The sequence below is a fragment of the Bison bison genome, unplaced genomic scaffold (assembly GCF_000754665.1).
Source record: "Bison bison bison isolate TAMUID 2011002044 unplaced genomic scaffold, Bison_UMD1.0 scf7180017864368, whole genome shotgun sequence".
Taxonomy (NCBI): Eukaryota; Metazoa; Chordata; class Mammalia; order Artiodactyla; family Bovidae; genus Bison; species Bison bison.
Genome location: NW_011494940.1, coordinates 2,138,430 through 2,158,259, shown reverse-complemented (window position 1 = coordinate 2,158,259; position 19,830 = coordinate 2,138,430). Strand labels below are relative to the sequence as shown.

The 19,830-nt window shown below is 37.2% G+C and overlaps 1 protein-coding gene across 9 annotated transcripts in view; it reads right to left on the bottom strand.

Moving 5' to 3' along the window:
- Positions 1–19,830, bottom strand: part of NUMB (numb homolog (Drosophila)) — a 163,754-nt gene that overhangs the window by 99,104 nt on the left and 44,820 nt on the right. For all 9 annotated transcript variants that reach the window (XR_826694.1, XM_010855785.1, XM_010855792.1 and 6 more), the window contains exon 2: positions 17,765–17,896. The gene's annotated coding sequence lies outside the window, so the exon portion shown is untranslated. The remainder of the gene's footprint in view (positions 1–17,764; positions 17,897–19,830) is intronic.

Genomic DNA, 19,830 nt, shown 5'->3' with positions numbered 1-19,830 from the left:
TGCAGTCACCATCTGCAGTGATTTTGGAGCCCCAAAAAATAAAGTCTGATACTGTTTCCACTGTTTCCCCATCTATTTGCCATGAAGTGATAGGACCAGATGCCATGATCTTAGTTTTCTGAATGTTGAGCTTTAAGCCAACTTTTTCACTCTCCTCTTTAACTTTCATCAAGAGGCTTCTTAGCTCCTCTTCACTTTCTGCCATAAGGGTGGTGTCATCTGCATATCTGAGGTTATTGATATTTCTCCCCAATCTTGATTCCAGCTTGTGCTTCTTCCAACCCGGCGTTTCTCATGATGTTCTCTGCATGTAAGTTAAATAAGCAGGGAGACAATATACAGCCTTGATGTACTCCTTTTCCTATTTGGAACCAATCTGTTCCATGTCCAGTTCTAACTGTTGCTTCCTGACCTGCATGCAGATTTCTCAAGAGGTACGTCAGGTGGTCTGGTATTCCCATCTCTTGAAGAATTTTCCACAGTTTATTGTCATCCACACAGTCAAAGGCTTTGGCATAGTCAATAAAGCAGAAATAGATGTTTTTCTGGAACTCTCTTGCTTGTTCAATGATCCAGCAGATGTTGGCAATTTTATCTCTGGTTCCTCTACCTTTTCTAAAACCAGCTTGAACATCTAGAAGTTCACGGTTCACATATTGCTGAAGCCTGGCTTGGAGAATTTTGAGCATTACTTTACTAGTGGGTGAGATGAGTGCAGTTGTGCGGTAGTTTGAACATTCTTCGGCATTCCCTTTCTTTGGGATTGGAATGAAAACGGACCTTTTCCAGTCCTGTGGCCACTGCTGAGTGTTCCAAATTTGCTGGCATATTGAGTGCAGCACTTTCACAGCATCATCTTTCAGGATTTGAAATAGCTCAACTGGAATTCCATCACCTCCACTAGCTTTGTTCGTAGTGATGCTTTCTAAGGCCCACTAGACTTCACATTCCAGGACGTCTGGCTCTAGGTGAGTGATCACACCATCATGATTATCTTAGTCGTGAAGATCTTTTCTGTACAGTTCTTCTGTGTATTCTTGCCACCTCTTCTTAGTATCTTCTGCTTCTGTTAGGTCCATACCATTTCTGTCCTTTATTGAGCCCATCTTTGCATGAAATGTTCCCTTGGTATCTCTAATTTTCTTGAAGAGATCTCTAGTCTTTCCCACTCTGTTGTTTTCCTCTATTTCTTTGCACTGATCTCTGAGGAAGGCTTTCTTATCTCTTCTTGCTATTCTTGGAAACTCTGCATTCAGATGTTTATATCTTTCCTTTTCTCCTTTGCTTTTCACTTCTCTTCTTTTCACAGCTATTTGTAAGGCCTCCTCAGACAGCCATTTTGCTTTTTTGCATTTCTGTTCCATGGGGATGGTCTTGATCCCTGTTTCCTGTACAATGTCACAAACCTCCGTCCATAGTTCATCAGGCACTCTATCAGATCTAGTCCCTTAAATCTATTTCTCACTTCCACTGTATGATCATAAGAGATTTGATTTAGGTCATACCTGAAAAGTCTAGTGGTTTTCCCTACTTTCTTCAATTTAAGTCTGAATTTGGCAATATACTACCCAATATAGTAGCCACTAGACACATTTGCTAGTAGGCACTTGAAATATGGCTACTTTGACGGAGGAACTACTTTTAAACTGTATTCGGTTTTAATTCATTTACTTTACATTTAAATAGCTACATCAGCTAGTGGCTTCTCTACTAAACAGCACACCTCTAAAATTTAAAGCTAGTGATACTGAGAGTACTTAAAATTAGATTGGATAACAGTTGAAATGAGTTTGATAAAGTTAATACCTATAGTCACCTGCTACAAATAAATAGTTTGAACATTCTTTTTTTGTTGCTTCAGTATCTATAAATTCTGAAATGTACTACACTGATAAAACTATAACTGAAATTTTAAAATAAATTTACCATATCCTGCAAAAACAAACAAACAATTATTCAGGAAATGCTAACCGACAACCTTAACTACAGGGCTTTTCTAGATTATTAGCATGAATGCCCTAGCAATTTCCTAGGCCTCTTTTTTTTTAAGGTTTAAAGAGATCTATAAAGAACTGCTACATTTTAGACCCCTTCAAATGGTACAAAATGAATAGCTTTTAATCAAATCATTTCAGGTAATTAAATATTCATTTACTCCCCTACAGCAGTTCAGTCTCCTTTTTTTACCCTCTTCTTTACCCCACCGTATCCACCACAAGAGAAGGAAGAAGTTGATTCAATACTGGTACAATTCCATAGATTTTTTTAAACTTGTCAGCATTAAGTAGGTCAGTTTTCTGCTCTATTGGGTATTTTGGCAAAAGGTTTTCTTATTAGAATACAGTCGCTACTCTGCCTGGTAAGCACATACCACAAGGAAAAAAAGACTTTGAATAACTCTCCTAAGGGAAGAAAAGCTGCCTAATCTCTAGAAGAAAATCCCTAAGTCTTAACTGAATACTACCAGGAAATTCTGACAACAAAACAAAACAGAAGTAAAGAAAATTTCAATTAAAAATTTGTTCTATATAATGAAGTCTAAATACTTTAAAAGCCCTTAGTATCTAGCAATCCACAAAGATTCTGTTGAGACTCATATGAACTGTGGTGTTGGAGAAGACTCTTGAGAGTCCCTTGGATTGCAAGATTAAACCAGTCAATTCTAAAGGAAATCAGTCCTAAATATTCATTGGAAGGACTGATGCTGAAGCTGAAACTCCAATACTTTAGCCACCTCATGCAAAGAGTTGACTCACTGGAAAAGACCCTGATGCTGGGAAAGATTGAGGGCATGAGGAGAAGAGGACAACAAAGGACGAGACGGTTGGATGGCATCACCGACTCACTGAACATGAGTTTGATCAAGTTTTGGGAGATGGTGAAGGACAGGGAAGGCTGGCATGCTGCAGTCCATGGGGTCACAGAGTCAGACATGACTGAGCGACTGAGTAACAACATATATTATCAGCCCAATTCTAATTACTGAGATTATAAATCAAAGGAAAGGTAATAAATGATAATCAGATTTTTTTTAAGACGTCTAATAGAAAAACATCTATTTCTGCTTTATTGATTATGCCAAAGCCTTTGACTGTGTTGATCACAATAAACTGTGGAAAATTCTGAAAGAGATGGGAATACCAGACCAACTGACCTGCCTCTTGAGAAATCTGTATGCAGGTCAAGAAGCAACAGTTAGAACTAGACATGGAACAATAGACTGGTTCCAAGTTGGGAAAGGAGTACATCAAGGCTGTGTATGGTCACCCTGCTTATTTAACTTAAATGCAGAGGACATCATGAGAAACACTGGGCTGGATGAAGCACAAGCTGGAATTAAGATTGCCAGGAGAAATATCAGTAACCTCAGATACACAGAGGACACCACCCTTATGGCAGAAAGTGAAGAAGAACTAAAGAGCCTCTTGATTAAAGTGAAAGAGAGCAAAAAAGCCAGCTTAAACTCAACATTCAAAAAGCTAAGATCATGGCATCCAATACCATCACTTTATGGTAAATAGATGGGAAAACAATGGAAACAATGAGAGACTTTATTTTTTTGGGCTCCAAAATCACTGCAGATGGTGACTGCAGCCATGAAATCAAAAGACCCTTGCTCCTTGGAAGAAAAGCTATGACCAACCTAGACAGCATATTAAAAAGCAGAGACATTCATTCCTTTGCTGACAAAGGTCTGTCTAGTCAAAGCTATGGTTTTTCCAGTAGTCATATATGGATGTGAGAGTTGGACTACAAAGAAAGCTGAGCACTGAAGAATTGATGCTTTTGAACTGTGGTGTTTGAGAAGACTCTTGAGAGTCCCTTGGACAGCAAGATCAAACTAGTCAGTCCCAAAGGAAATTAGTCCTGAATATTCATTGGAAGGACTGATGCTGAAGCTCCAATATTTTGGCCACCTGATGCGAAGAACTGACTCATTGGAAAAGACCCTGATGATGGGAAAGATTAAAGGCAGGAGGACAAGGGGGTGACAGAGGATGAGATGGTTGGATGGCATCACTGACCCTATGGACATGAGTTTGAGTAAACTCCAGGAGTTGGTGATGGACAGGGAAGCCTGGCATGCTGCAGTCCATGGGGTTCCAAAAAGCTGGACACGACTGAGTGAACTGAACTGAATAGAAAAAATCTTATCACTATAAGGGAAATTATGGAAAACCTCTCCCTTGTAAGACATACTTCCTGTGAGGACTTTTTTTTTCAAGTGAGAAATGACTTAAAACATTTTAATGATTCTACTATGAAAGCAAATTTGGTAGAAGCTTATTAGAATAAATGATTTATACATAATTATTATTTCTTTTAAAAATCAATATTGTCTACTGTGGCTCTGAAAACTCATTTTTAATCATTTGTAAATCAAATATTAAAGACGAAAACTGACAGATACACATTCAGTCAACTGATTTATTTCGTATCAGACCAAAAGTTCCTGCAGAAGCAAGATTACTATTCCCTATTACGGACAGTGGTTCAGGGAGTTCCCTGGTAGCCTAGTGGTTAGGATTCTGGGCTTTCTCTACTGTGGCCTGGGTTCAGTCCCTGGTCAGGAAACTGGGGTCCCACAAGCCACAGTGCCAAAAAATAAAAACAAAAACAATGGTTCAAATGAAAGAAAGGTCAAAAACACTCTATTTACTGAATTTGTTTTCCAGAAAGTTTCAAGAATTTTGACGAATTCTAGAAGAAAAAAGTGGAAATCCTGCAAGCTAAATCACACTGATGACTATGGAACACATTTAAGCTCACTAGGAATAAGTTACGTGAAAAAATAATGCATTGTAGCCAACATTCATGTTGCTGTAAAATATATTTACATTCACTTTATCATATTTCACTCACTGTTAGAAACAAAATTTAGAAATATATAACATTCCAGATATAATATAAATTCCAGAAAAAAGCCAGAAATTCACTCGCATTCATCTTTACTTAAGAACTGAAATACATGTACTGCTAGACTTTTTATTTTCTTAAAGCAGTTTCAGTCAAAATGCTAGCCATTTTCTTCCCCAATGTCAGATGTTAAAAATAGATAAAATCAGATTTATAGTAAATGAGTAAAATTTTAGAATTTGAATGTCAAAATATACAATGGCTATATAGAAAAAAATTCCCAATACTGGCTCCAAATCTAATAAAAGCCTTCAAAATAAAGTACTTGCAGCCTATTGTCTATATGGGCCAAGAAGAGTCACAAGTTCTTGCTGGGATCTTTTCCCCATTTTAACAGCTTGGCACCATTAGTAGCAACTTTCACAGCAAGCAAGTCTTCGTATATTTTAAAGTCGTGTTTCACAATGATGTAACGTACCAGAGGTAAGGAAAGAAGCCTCAACTAACCATTTACAACAGGGATTAAAGGTAGGTACTCACCAATATAGCCATATGTGATGCTAGATGTGTTCTGCAGCAGGAAAGGCATGGTTTTTGTTTTTTCTGTCTCAATTGTTCTCTTTTTAAAAGTATAAATAACAAAAGGTATTTTATTGCTGACAATAATGCAGGTGAGCTGAGTTTTAGGATGTATAAAAAGATACAAACACAGCTAAAAAAGAAGTAAGATCTTTAATACAGCTACTTTTCTCCACATGGAATAGAATCTAAAATGAAGTTGATGTAGACTTGAGGTGGGAATGGAAACCAATATAGCCTTTATAGAATTCAATTTGGCAATACACACGCAAGACTTTTAAATGAACACTTATCTAGGAATTTACCATATAGATATCATTACCTCAATCAGGTAACTTACAGTACCTCTGCACACACAGTGCCTCTCAAGTTTTAGCGTGCATCAGAATCACCTAAAGAGCTTGTAAGACATAGCTGGGACCCAACAGAAGAGTTTTTTATTTTGTAAGCCTGCGTAGAGGCCAAGAATTTGCATTTCTAACAAATTCCCAGTTAACACTGATACCGCTGGTCCAAGAACCATACTGAGAACCATTGATACATAGAAATGGACTTCTATGAAGCCACTGAAAATGAAGTATATCTATACTGATATAATGTATATAAGCAGTAGTGTGCTGATAAAATGGCTCTGGATGGAAATGAGCAGGGAAGGGGAAGCCCTGATTTGTAGCATTTGCCAGTTTCTTTAGTTTAACTACTTCCACCATATTTAACACCAAGTTACCAATAATATGGGCTTGCATAATTCTTTAATTACTGGTTCTGGTGAGTTGATGATTTAGAAAAACAAAATGGTCATAAATTATTGGCAAGTGAAAATTTAAGTTATGAAATTGTGTATATACGAATTTGTACGTTTATGCATCATTTAAAGATCAGAACGATATAGCCATATTAATAGCAATTACCTCTGTATTAGAGTATTAGAAATAACCTTTTTATATTTGCCTATTTGTAGTTTCAAAAATAAATACAACTAACAAGTATTATTTGGGTAACTTTTTTAGTCAATATGCAAGGGAGACAAACGATGTCTAAGTAAAGAGATGCTCAACCTCACAATCACAGAAATGTAAATTAAAATAAAATATTACTTTATTACCATCAGACTGAAGAGACTAAACAGATGGATAAAACCAAATGCTGGTAAGAATTTAAGGAAATGGGAACCCCAATACACTGCCAGTGGGAGCATAAACTGGGCAACCATTCTGGAAAACAATCTGGCAGTATTTAGTGAAATTAAGTATGGGTATGGATCATAAATCAGGAATTCCTTTCTTCAGTGTAGACTACAGAGAAGCCTTTGTACAAGTCAACAGGGGATAATGTATAAGGAAGTTCACAGCAATTCTGTTAGTAATTTTTAAGCCACACCTAGAAATCTGTTATCAGATAAATAAATAAAATGTAGAAATGCACATAAAATGCAATATTATACAACAGTCAGTAGATATTAACTAGATTTACACATTATGTTTAAATCTTAAAATAATGTTGAGCAAAAAAGAATAACTGAAATTCCCAGCACAAAACCATTATACCAAGTCCCAGAATTCAAGCCAGTTTCACCTTTCATAACCAAAATCTCACAATCTCTATTTAAAATTCATTTTGTTTCCGTGTTTCCCAGAGTACCCAGAAAGACATTATTATGTAATTATAAAGCTATTATGTAATTATAAACCTATGTGTTGAACATCATACTGAAACAACATGAATGCATTTCTAAAGTAAAATGAATGCTATCATACAACCGGGACAGATACTATTTATTGACTACCCAAAAAGCCACTCCCAATCCTTCCTTCCTTCTTGCCTCTCACTATAGAGGCCAATTAGAAGTGTCCATAAAACCCATTTTGGCCCATGAAACATTAGCAGCACTTATGAGCAAGTCACTTCCAGGAAAGCTTTTTCTTGGCCTGGATCTTTTGTTGTCCTCTGTAACTGTGGGCGGGGGAACTGTGGCAGTTATCTTAGGACCATGAAGGTAAAGCAAAGTACAAAGATATGGGCCCCAACACTGTTGAGTCACTGAAGCAACATGAGCAACTGCCTTTCCAGGCTTATGTAAGGAAAACAAACTTCTCTTTGTTTAAGCCTTGTAGTCAGATTTTCAATTACTTACACTTTTTACAATCCTTTTATTTCACCATATCAGAAACTCTATGTAAGTAATAAATCAGCCTGACAAAGTTCTAACCTTCTGATAAGGACTACTGTAATGAGTATCTGCTTAGAGTACTGCAAGAAGTCTGAGCTGAGGGAAGCATGAGACAGAATAAGAATATAGAATCAAGAAGCTCTCTAGGCTCTAAATTGCACACATTGGAAGAGCCCAGACACTCAAATTAATCAGTAAGAGTATTCATCCGGAAGGTCACCTCCGTGAACAATAACTTAAGCCTTCAAGCATCAAAACAGACACCTGGAACATTAAGACTACTATCCAAAAAAACTCACACTGTTAATATTCCTAGGTATGATAATGGTATTAGGTAACGGTACTATTCTTTCAACATTCTTATGGATTTGAAAGTTCCATGATAAAAAGTAGGTGTTAATGTTAATTTCCTTGTTTGAATATTATGTTTTAGCTATATAAGATGTAACCACTGGGTAAAGGGCACAGAACCTTCCTGTCATCTTTTTACAACTTCCCATTAATTTAAAATTACATCAAAACAAAATGGTAAAACAAAAATGCTGGAAGAATTTCCAACAGTTTAGTAATAAACACTATAAAACCTGGCTAGAACGCATGAACAGCTATGTGAAGACTCTGAAATGTAAACATTACAGGTAGATCTTTGAAAAGCAACAGAACTTTTTTTTATCAACGCACTTGCTGTAAGTTTAGCATTTTTCCTCCTCTAGTACCCCCAGCCTGTACTCAGCACAGCCCAAAACCCAGAAGTGAACTCAATGGTGGAGGCAGAGAGATACTGGAGAAACCCTCTAGCTCTGGCTCAAGGACAGAAAATAGGAGTGTTCAGTCATTCAGTCGTGTCCAACTTTGTAGCCCATGGCTCCTCTAAAGGGAACTCCTCAAGTGCAAAGAAAGCAGGGAAATCACTAGGGTATTTTTTCATTCTCCTTTCTCTCCATACTTTCATGTCGCAGTCCCTAGGCCTTCTGTGGTGGATGCAAAGCAACAGTAGAAAAATCAATTAGGAAAGGAAGCCTCCAGGAGCGAAAACTCTTGAGGGGACTATTCCTCTCTGTTCAGCAGAACCCTGCTTCCAAGTGGGCAGGCCAAACTCCATTATTTTTTCCTTTGCTCTCCCTGCTCTCGAGAAAATATCTCCACAAAGTTGTTTATGAGCTCTGAGCTCCCTCTCAACCTGTGAAGGTATGAATCTGATGCCAATTAACATAATATAACCTTTGAAAACAGAGAAAATGAGCAGACCTCCAACCAAATCCCTGACTGACCGGTGAGAGGAACGCACATGGGACAGATCTGAAAAGCACTGACAGAGCTGTGAAGACTGAACTGACATTGGAATCACAACCCACAGAAAGCTAAAACAAAAACATCAACATTCTCCACAGAAAGTAAACAAAACCTAGAATCTCATTATAACACTCAGATTGAATGTCCAGGATACAAACCAAAATTACTCAGCCTGAGAACCACAAAAATCTCAGCTCACATGGGAAAATACAACATTGATGAAGAGATGAACTTAGATATTGGAATTATCCCATAAAGACTTTAAAGCAGTTATTGTAAAAATGCTCAAATAAATATCAAACACTCTTGAAATAAGTGTTAAGTTAGAAATCACCAGCAAAAAAAAAAAACAACAGAAGACAAAGAAGAGCAAATAGAAATTTTAGAACTGATAAATAAAGTAACCAAAAGTTGTGAATAAGATTTCAATGTCCTTTGAATTAAAATATACTTTTTCTTTCTCTCCCAATTTAATGTTTTCCAAAAAATAAAACTACTGAAATATGTCCAGTCTAAAAAAAAAATTAAACAGAAATGAAAAGATTCAGAAACCATACACCTCACTTAATGAACCAGGGGGGCAACTCCACTCTTCTTCCTTGTCCTTAAGTAACTTCTCAATGTAAACTGACCTTTTTTCAGACTCCAACTTAGGTAAAATACTACTCAATCTTCAGGGCACAGATCAAATGCCATATCCATGAAGCAAGTAAGAAAGCAAGTAAGAATATTTCTCACCTATAAACTCAAGAAGTACTGTAAGTTGCACACTGAAATTTGGCAACTATGTAAGACACATAATTTCTTTTTTATGGTTATTTACAAGTTCCATCTCTCCTAATAGATTTCTTCTAATAGATTTAAAATCCTTTAAGACCATGAAATTCTGGCTCCCATTTCTTACCTACCTCAACATCTTCAATGAACTGATTAGTACAAATTTGTTGAATTGAACTTCAGTTATTAAAAGCTCTTTCAAACAAAATGTATGAGAGAACTTTGAGCTACATCAAAACTTTCAGCTTCTGTATTTTAGTTTAGTTTATGAATCAAAATCTACAGAATGACAAATAATTTTTTGCATACAAAAGAATGAAGAAATAAGCATTTACTGTCTAGCACAGGAAACTATATTCAATATCTTGCAATAACCTATAATGGAAGATAATTTGAAAAAAAAATACATATATATGTATATAACTGAATCCTTTGCCTATACTAACACAGTATTGTAAATCAACCATACTATAGTTTTTAAAAAATGAAGAAACATGTAACATGGAAAGAGACATTTCCTTAATCCTTCTCTTATAAGTTTCTTTTAAAAGAAATAACATTAAAATTCAGTTCCCCCAAAGTCAGGCAAATAGAACACAAGGGAATTTAGTTATAACTTGTAAGGATAAAACAATTAAAACTGATCCTTTAAAATGGGATTACCCTGAAATTGTAATAACCACATTCAACTTCAAACAAACAGCTGTAATGCTATCAGTTACTGTAAGTAAGTATTAGTAGCTCAGTTGTGCACGACTCTTTGCAACCCCATGGACTGCAGGCCACCAGGCTCCTCAGTCCATGAAATTTTCCAGGCAAGGATACTGGAGTGGGTCGCCATTTCCTTCTCCAGGGGGTCTTCCCAACCCAGGAAATCGAACCCGGGTCTCCTGCACTGCAGGCAGATTCTTTACCAACTGAGCTACAAGGGAAGCCCAAAGTGAAAGTGAAGTCGCTCAGTCTGGTCCGACTCTTTGCAACCCCATGGACTGTAGCCCACCAGGCTCCTCCATCCATGGGATTCTCCAGGCAAGAATACTGGAGTGGGCTGGCCCTCAAATTTCTTATCTATATACAACAATGCCATACTATAAAACAAGAATAGAAGGTGATTATAAAATCAACTTTCCATTCTACCTTCCCGGTATCCAATTTAACATCTATCCTTTGGCCTAAAAAATAAGATAGTAAAAGACACCGAAATCAGTACTATGTGCTGTGGAAAGAGCATCCACTCTTTGGAATTAATCCTGGATTTAAATTCTCCTTCTGGCTTTCAAAGTCATTTTATCAGTCTAGGCTTCAGTCTCCTCAACTGTAAAACCATCTACCTCATCCAGATTAAAGGAGAAAATATACATGGCTTAACATAGCATCCGGTACACAAATAAATATAAACAGCAGTTGGTATTGTTATCATTTCACCACTGGCACAACCACTGAGAAAAGTTCTTTTTCAGCTTCTCCAAACCACAGTTGTCCTGCTCTACATAGGAATTCTGATATCATTCACTCTGCTTACTAATGAAAATCTTTAATTCCTAAAATGATTCAGTATCAAGAGCCTTCTTTCTCTGTGCTTAAGATCAAACTATCTGAAGGCCTTTTGAAGAAATAAACACTACTTATGGCAGAAATCTCAACATATCACCTTGATTGTCCTGAAACCTTTCCATTAACAACTGCTACTATCCTTTCCAACTAAATTAATGACCCTTTTGAAAATGCAAAACTCTGCATCTCCACTAGATAGATGGTGTGGCGTTACTTTTTTTTTTTTTTTTTAAACACAAGGCTTAATTTAGAAAATACGGAGGGAAGCTAGATTTCTAAATGATTCCAAAAATGATAAAATTAGAAAATTCTGGGAATTCCCTGGCAGTCCAGTGGTTAGGACTTGGCACTAACACAGCATAGGTTCAACCCCTGGTCATGGAACTAAGATTCCACAAGCCTCAGGGGGCCACCAAAAACAGAAAAAAAATTCTGCATCTAACAAGTAATTATCCAAATCTTGATAGTCTCTGGATTTAGGACAATCGTATTAAGGGCGTGGGAGAGTACCCAAATACACATTTTTAAAAAGAAAAAATTTAACCTAACCTACTTAACAGGTCTTCCCTGGTGTCTCAGATGGTAAAGAATCTGCCTGCAATGCAGGAGACCTGGGTTTGATCCCTGGGTCAGGAAGAGATCCCCTGGAGAAGGAAGTGACAACCCACTCTAGTTTTCTTGCCTGGGAAATCCCATGAAAAGAGGAGCCTGGCGGGCGGGCTACAGTCCATGGGGTCACAAAAGTCAGACACAACTTTGTGACTAAACCACCACCATAGCGTCTAAACTAGGATGAGGCAAGTGAGGTACCCTAGCACAGAATTTAACAAGGTACTTTCAGGACCATGCAAGGGACTCCCCCATGAGGCTACTACTCATTCATTTATTCAACACATATTGGATGAACAGGCCTATTCCTTGTCCTCAAGGACACAGCAGTCCAGTGAAGGATGCAGATATACTAATACATAATTGCAATTCAGTTTGAGAGTTGCTATAATAAAGGTAGATACTACATACAGAGGTATCACAGAAGATGAAGTGGCTAAACTGGCTTGGGTGAGCCATGGAGCAATTCAAAGAGGCAATTTATCTGGAATTTAAATAATGTATCATAGTACTCCCAAGAGGCTAAGGTGGGCAGGAAACAGCATTCTAGGCAAAGGGAATAGCTGGCAAAAGCTCAAAGGCAGAATGTACTGAAGGAACTTCAAGGAATTTGGTGAAAATAATCTAAAAGGAAGTAGTGTGCTGTAAAACTGAAGTGGTAGCTAGAAAACAGTTAAGAGTTTAGGCCCATAAGGCAGGGCTCCTTAAATACCACATTTAGAAATTTATTTCACAAGCAGTAGGGTATAATTATGAGTGGTAAATCAGACCTGTGACTTAGGATAATTCTGGTTACCTTCTGTTTTCTGACTGTTCTGGACTAGAACAGTGACCTCCAAATTTTTTTGATCCTGTACCCCATTACTAAAATATTTTTAGCGTATCCTTCAATGTGTGTGCATTTATACTATATCTGGATAATACTATAGTCACATATTAATCACATAAGTAAAAAAGGTTTAAAGCATGAGATGATAAATATAATAACACAAATATAATAACAGTCAAAAAGGAGAAACAATCCAAAGGTCTATCAAACAATGAGTGAATTTTTTTAATGTGGTATCGCCATACAATGGAATACTATTCAATAATAAAAAGGAACAATGCTGCCTGATACATGCTACAATATGAACCTCAAAAACATTAAGCTAGGGACATCCCTGGCAGTCCAGTGGTTAAGACTTCATCTTCCAACGCAGGGGTATGAGCTCGATCCCTGATCAAGGAGCTAAATTCCATATGCCTCACCACAGCCAAAAAACCAGAACATCAACAACAGAAATAATACTGTAACAAATTCAATAAAGACTTTAAAAATGGTCCACATTAAAAAAAAAGTTTAAAAAAAAATTAAGTGAAAAAGGCCAGACACGAGATCACATATTGTATGATTCCAACTACGTGAAATCTCCAGAAAAAGCAAATTTTTAAAATACAAAGTAGATTACTGACTACCTGAGGCTGGACATTCTTTTGGTACAAGAATTCACTGCAAACATGTACAAGGAATTTGGCGGGGGGAATGGAAATGAAGATATTCTAAAATTGAATTTTGGAGACTGTATGTCAACTACACATCAAAAACAAAACTTACAGAAAAAAAGATCAAATTTGTGTTTACCAGAGGGAGGAGAGTGGAGAAGGGGAGAATTACATGAAGGCAATCAAAAGGTACAAACTTTCAGTTATAACTATGTACGAGGGATATAATGTACAACATGATAAATATAATGAATACGGCTGTATGTCATAAATGAAAGTTAAGAGGGTAAATCCTAAGAGTTCTTGTCACAAGGAAAAATTTTTTTCTTTTAATTTTACTATGAGCTTCCCTGGAGGTTCAGTTGGTAAAGAATCCACCTGTAATGCAGGAGGCCTGGGTTCGATCCCTGGGCTGGGAAGATCCCCTGGAGGAGGGCATAGCAACCCACTCCAGTATTCTTGCCTGGAGAATCCCCATGGACAGAGGAGCCTGGAGGACTGGAGTTTTTCCTTTTGTTATACTATGAGATGACAGATAAGTTTCACTGAGAGGAGAAAGAAAGAAAGTGAAGTCGCTCAGTCGTGTCCAACTCTTTGCGACCCCATGGACTGTAGCCTACCAGTTTCCTCTGTCCATGGGATTTTCCAGGCAAGAATACTGGAGTGGGTTGCCATTTCCTTCTCCAGGAGATCTTCCCGACCCAGGGATTGAACCCGGGTCTCCCACATTGTAGGAAGACACTTTACCGTCTGAGCCAGTGTCCACTGAGAGGAGAAAGGGGAGACAGAGGATGAAATGGTCAGATGGCATCACTGACTCAATGGAAATGAGTTTGAGCAGCTCTAGGAGATAGTGAAGGGCAGGGAAGCCTGGTGTGCTGCAATTCATGGGATGGAAAAGAGGCGGATATGACTCAGTGACTGAACAAAAACAAATTTACTGTGATAATCACTTTGTGATGTATGAGTCAAATCATTAGGCTGTATACCTTAAACTTGTACACTGCTGTACTTCCTGGTGGCTCAGATGGTAAAGAATCCTGCAAGGCAGGAGACCCGAGTTCCATCCCTAGGCTGGGAAGATCCCCTGGAGGAGTGCATGGCAACCCATTCCAGTATTCTTGCCTGGAAGATCCCCATGGACAGAGGAGCCTAGTAGGCTACAGTCCATGGGGTTGCAAAGAGTCGGACATGCTAAGCACAGTATAGCACTTAAATGATGTCTCAATAAAACTGGGGCAAAGTCATGCTTACACTATAGTCTAAATATTTAGAGCATTATGTCTAAGAAAACAATGTACATACCTTAATTTAAGAATAATATTAATCACCATCTGAGCCTTCAGAGTCATAATCTTTTGCAACAATAACACCAAAGATCACTGATCACAGAACACCATAACAAATATAATGAAAATGAAAATGTCTAAAATAGTGTGAGAATTACCAAAATGTGACACAGAGACATGAGGTAAGCAAATGCTGTTGGAAAAATGGCATAAACAGACTTGTTCCATGCAGGGTTGCCACAAACTTTAAATTTGTAAAAAATGTAGTATCTGCAGAGCACAGTAAAATGAGGTAAGCATCTACTGTAATGTAAAAAGTAATGCAGGTATCTATGCAAAGTAACTTCCTAACAGACTAGAAAAGAAAGTTGGAAGAAAAAAGGCTGGTTGGGGGCCTATCTGATAGTTGAAAGACACCACTGAGACCTAAATATAAGACAGTGATAGTGAGAATGCAAATCTTTTTATGTGATAAGCAGTTAACATCTAGAGCTTCAACAATTCAACAACAACAAAAAAACAAACAATTTGATTAGAAAAAAGGTGAAGGACTTGAACAGATATTCTCCAAAGAAACTGTATTTGTGTAAAAGTCAACAAGCATGTGAAAAGATGCTCAGATGGCTCAATATCACTAATCATTAGAAAAATACAAATCAAAGCCATGATGAGATACCATCTCAGACCCATTAGAAAGACCATTACTGAAAAACAAACAAGAGTTGGTGAGGATGTGGAGAAACTGGAACCTTTCTCTATTGTTTTACATTGTGAAAATGTAAAATGGTGCAGCAGCTATGGAAGTAGTATGGCAGCTCCTCAAAATTTAAACAAAGTAACACAATTCCACTTTTGGGTATACACACAAAAGAACTGAAAGCATGGCCTCAAAGAGATATTTGTATACCAATACTCATAACAGCATTATTTACAATAGCCTAAAGGTGGAAGCAATCCAAGGGTCCAACAAAGGATGAATGGATAAATAAAATGTACTATACACAAACAATGGAATGTTATTCAGCCTTAAAATGAAAGAAACTGATACATGCTACAGCGTGTACGATCCTCAAGGACACCATGCTAAGTGAAATAAGCCAGTCACAATAAGATAAAGAGTATACAATTCCATTTACATGAGGTACCTAGAGTGATCAAATTTATACACAGAATATAGAATGTAGGTTGCCAGGGGCTAAAGGGAGAGGGGAATAGGGAGGTGTTTATTGGGTAGAATTTCAATTTTGCAAGATTTAGAGTTCTGCAAGATTTAGGAGATTGTTGGCAAAATAGTGTGAACATATTTAGTACCACTGAACTGTACACTTAAAGAATGATGCCACTTCTGTGGCAGTCCAGTGGTTAAGTCTCCATATTTTCAATGAAAAGGGCAAGGATTCAAGCTTTGGTCAAGGAACCAAGATCCCATATGCTACTACTACTAAGTCGCTTCAGTCATGTCCCACTCTGTGCGACCCCACAGACGGCAGCCCACCAGGCTTCCCCGTCCCTGGGATTCTCCAGGCAAGAACACTAGAGTGGGTTGCCATTTCCTTCTCCAATGCATGAAAGTGAAAGTGAAGTCGCTCAGTCGTGTCCGACTCTAGCGACCCCATGGACTGCAGCCTACCAGGCTCCTCCATCCATGGGATTTTCTAGGCAAAAGTACTACATGCAACCAAAAAAAGAAAAAAGATTAATATGGTCAATTCTATGCTATGACAATCACTTCCCTGCCACAAATTTTAAATACTTTTGTTAAACATTTCACATCTACTATATTAGAAACCAGTTTCCCAAATAATTCTCAAATTATTAAAATAAACAAGAAAAAAAAACACCCAAGTAGACTTTGAACAAAAACAACTAGCATTTTCTAGAAACAAAAAAACCTAACTACAAATCTTATTTTTCATCTTGTTTATAAAGTTTTGTCTCTACTTTTGATTATAGCAACATGCTTTGTTGATATGAAATAAAACTCAAAATTGATTTTACTTCTTCCTGTTTAGGCATCTTATTTTCAGTATATCTCAGTAAATGAGAGCACACAAAATTCTTATTGGACTCATACACCATAAAAAAAAAAAAAAGTCGCTCAGTCATGTCCAACTCTTTGTGACCCCATGGACTATAGCCTACCAAGCTCCTCTGTCCATAGGATTTTCCAGGCAATAGTACTGGAGTAGATTGCCATTTCCTTCTCCAGGAATATTCATCGTTTTTTTGGATGCACATTCATCCAAATATTCATCTTTTTCATTTATTACACCCATGTTTATATTCTTTATCTTAAAAGTAATGCAAATCGTGGCAAATCACATAGTTCAAAAATGGCTACAATGGCAGATTCCATGCCATATGCTCTTATAATCTTATGCTGATACTCTTCCCTTCAAGTGGTAGGGTTCTATACTCCTCTGAACCTGGGGAGACCTTCATGACTACCTCAACCAATAGAAGAGAGCAAAATAACAGTATGTGACTTCCAAAAACTAAGTCAAATATGCCATACAACTTCACCTTGCTCTTTTGGGATGCTCTCTCTTGGAACCCAGCCAACATGCTGTAAGGAAACCAAAAAGTGAAAAACAGAGGTCATACATACGTGTTCTGGCCTACAGCCCAGGCCCCTACCAACAGCCTGCATTAACCACCAGACACAAGAGTGAGCAAGCCTTCAAATGATTACAGCTCAGGAGAATGAGCTACCCCCTTTCCTCCAGCAGCCCCACCTCATTCCACTTGTTAACAGACAAGCTGTCCCCACCAAGTGAGCCTTACCCAAATTACAGATACACAAGCAAAATAAATGACTGATAGGTCTAAAACCACTAAGTTTTGAGTGGTTTGTTACACAACAATAAATAAATAATACAAGTTCATAAATACAACCTGGAAAATGTACAAAACAAGAAAGAAAAAAAACTTTAATTATCCTAAATTTCACCACAGGTAACATTTGACACATATTTTACAAGCTTGAAAATCCTTTGCCCCAACCAAATAAGATTTCAAATGCTTTGTTTTTAACCAGCTTAAAGGGTTAAATTCTTAAAGGCAGTCAGCTGCTTGCATCTAATAAGAAATAGGAAGGAAGACTATTAGCATTCATCCTACTTTTCTTATCCTGATTCTCTCTTTCACTTACCTGTCCTGAGTGAGGTGTCTGAGGATTGCTGGCCCACCAGTATTCCAATCTATGGATGTGGATCAAGATCTTGGGTTATAACAGCAGCTGCACTGGCCTTCTTCCTTCAAAGAAGCTGCTTAAGCCCCAATTCTGAAATTTTCAAACAAAGAAAACGCTAAATATAGATGTCTTTTTAAAATCACTTATAATTCCATCTCTACAACTGAACAGGGGCTGTTAGAGGAGGTTAAGATTACACAGAAGTGAATCCACAGATTTCACTAAAATGGATTTGGGTAATACGGATTTAATCCGGCTCTGCTTCTTAACAATTACAAGATTTTAGTGAAGGCACAAATTGTCTGTGCCAGTCCTGAATATCCATTGGAAGGACTGATACAGAAGCTGAAGATCCAATACTTTGGCCACCTGATGCAAAGAACTGACTCACTGGAAAAGACCCTGATCCTGGGAAAGATTGAAGGCAGGAGGAGAAGGAGGTGACAGAGGATGAAATGGTTCGATGGCATCAGAGGTTGAGATGGTTCAACGGCATCAATGACTTGATGGACATGAGTTTGAGCAAGCTCCGGGAGTTGGTGATGGACAGGGAAGCCTGGCATGCTGCAGTCCATGGGGTTGCAAAGAATCGGACATGACTGAGTAACTGAACTGAACTGAATTGAATCTCATCATGTGATGAAGATTGAGGGGACAGGATCAAAATTTGGGGCTGAGAGTCAGAAGACCTGGATTTTAAGTTCACTGATCATTCTGCCTTGCTGTAAGAACTTAAGATACTTCTCTAAGATACATCACCTCTAAAAGGAGAGGACTGCATTTCTTGAATAGGTGCCAGCCATGACCAAAATATGAGTTTAAAGTTACCAAACTGTGCTACTATGAAACCGTCCTTCCTACTATTTTGGTGTTAAAATGGCTTCTTTTATAAGATGATGTGATAGACAGTACTAGTTGTGTTTTAAATACCCTAGAGTCAAAATCAAAAGTTATAACCCTACGTAAATGATCTAAAATTTTTAGAAATTCTAGTGTCTAATATTATTTACATGAATCAAATTCCTTTTACTTCTAACATTCTAAATATTCATTCATTACTCAACTAATATTATATACCTAATATATGACGAGTACTCTACCAGTGGCTGAGGAGCCCTAGAAATATTTCAGACTAATCTCTGCCCTAAAAAAATCTCCCAATGTAACAGGGAAATCAACACATAAACTTCAGATACAATTTAATGAGTTAAGTCTTCAAATAGAGGTTTTGCACCTATGACAAATGATATTAAAGGCAAAGAGTCAATCCACCCAAAAGTTTGGCTTAATAAAATGATCTGGCACAAAAGGAATTATTTCAACACCGATTTATGCTCAGTGGTACCTTTCTCTACCAGCCTCTAGACAACAGAAGGACATACCAAGTTTGCTCCATTTTACATTTCTAGCACATGGTACAATGCCTTGTAAAGAATAGGTATCAAATAGTTTATAAAGAAAAAATGACTTATTAAATGCATGAATTCTCTCTTTTTTCCCCATAGGAATTAAAGTTATAGTACCTTGAAAGTAAAAATTCTTAAGATTTTTTATTCAAAAATAATTTTAAGTGTGTATATTAATCACCCAAACCTATGATATTGGAACCTGGATACATATGCCTCTTTTGAAAAGCAAAATAAATTCACCATCGACAATCCCAAGAGTGGTGTTCCTGAATAAAAAGACTAGCAGCAATTAATATTCTTTTTTTAAAAAATATTCTTGAAAGTACTTATTTACCAAAAACTCTTCAAAACATTTTCCATGAATTATCTCACTTAATCCTGATAACAATGCTTATGAAATGGACTATTAATATTATAATTTTATAACTAGAAAAACTAAGGTATAGAGAAGTTACTTTCAACATCACAAAACTACTAAGCAGGATTGATATTAAAAAAAAAAATAGGCTGCATGACCCCAGACTACTCTTTCATATTTTTCTTCAACTAAATAAAGAAAAAACAAAACAGATTTTTAGCAGAACTAGGAACATTTGCTCTAATGACTCTTAAAAA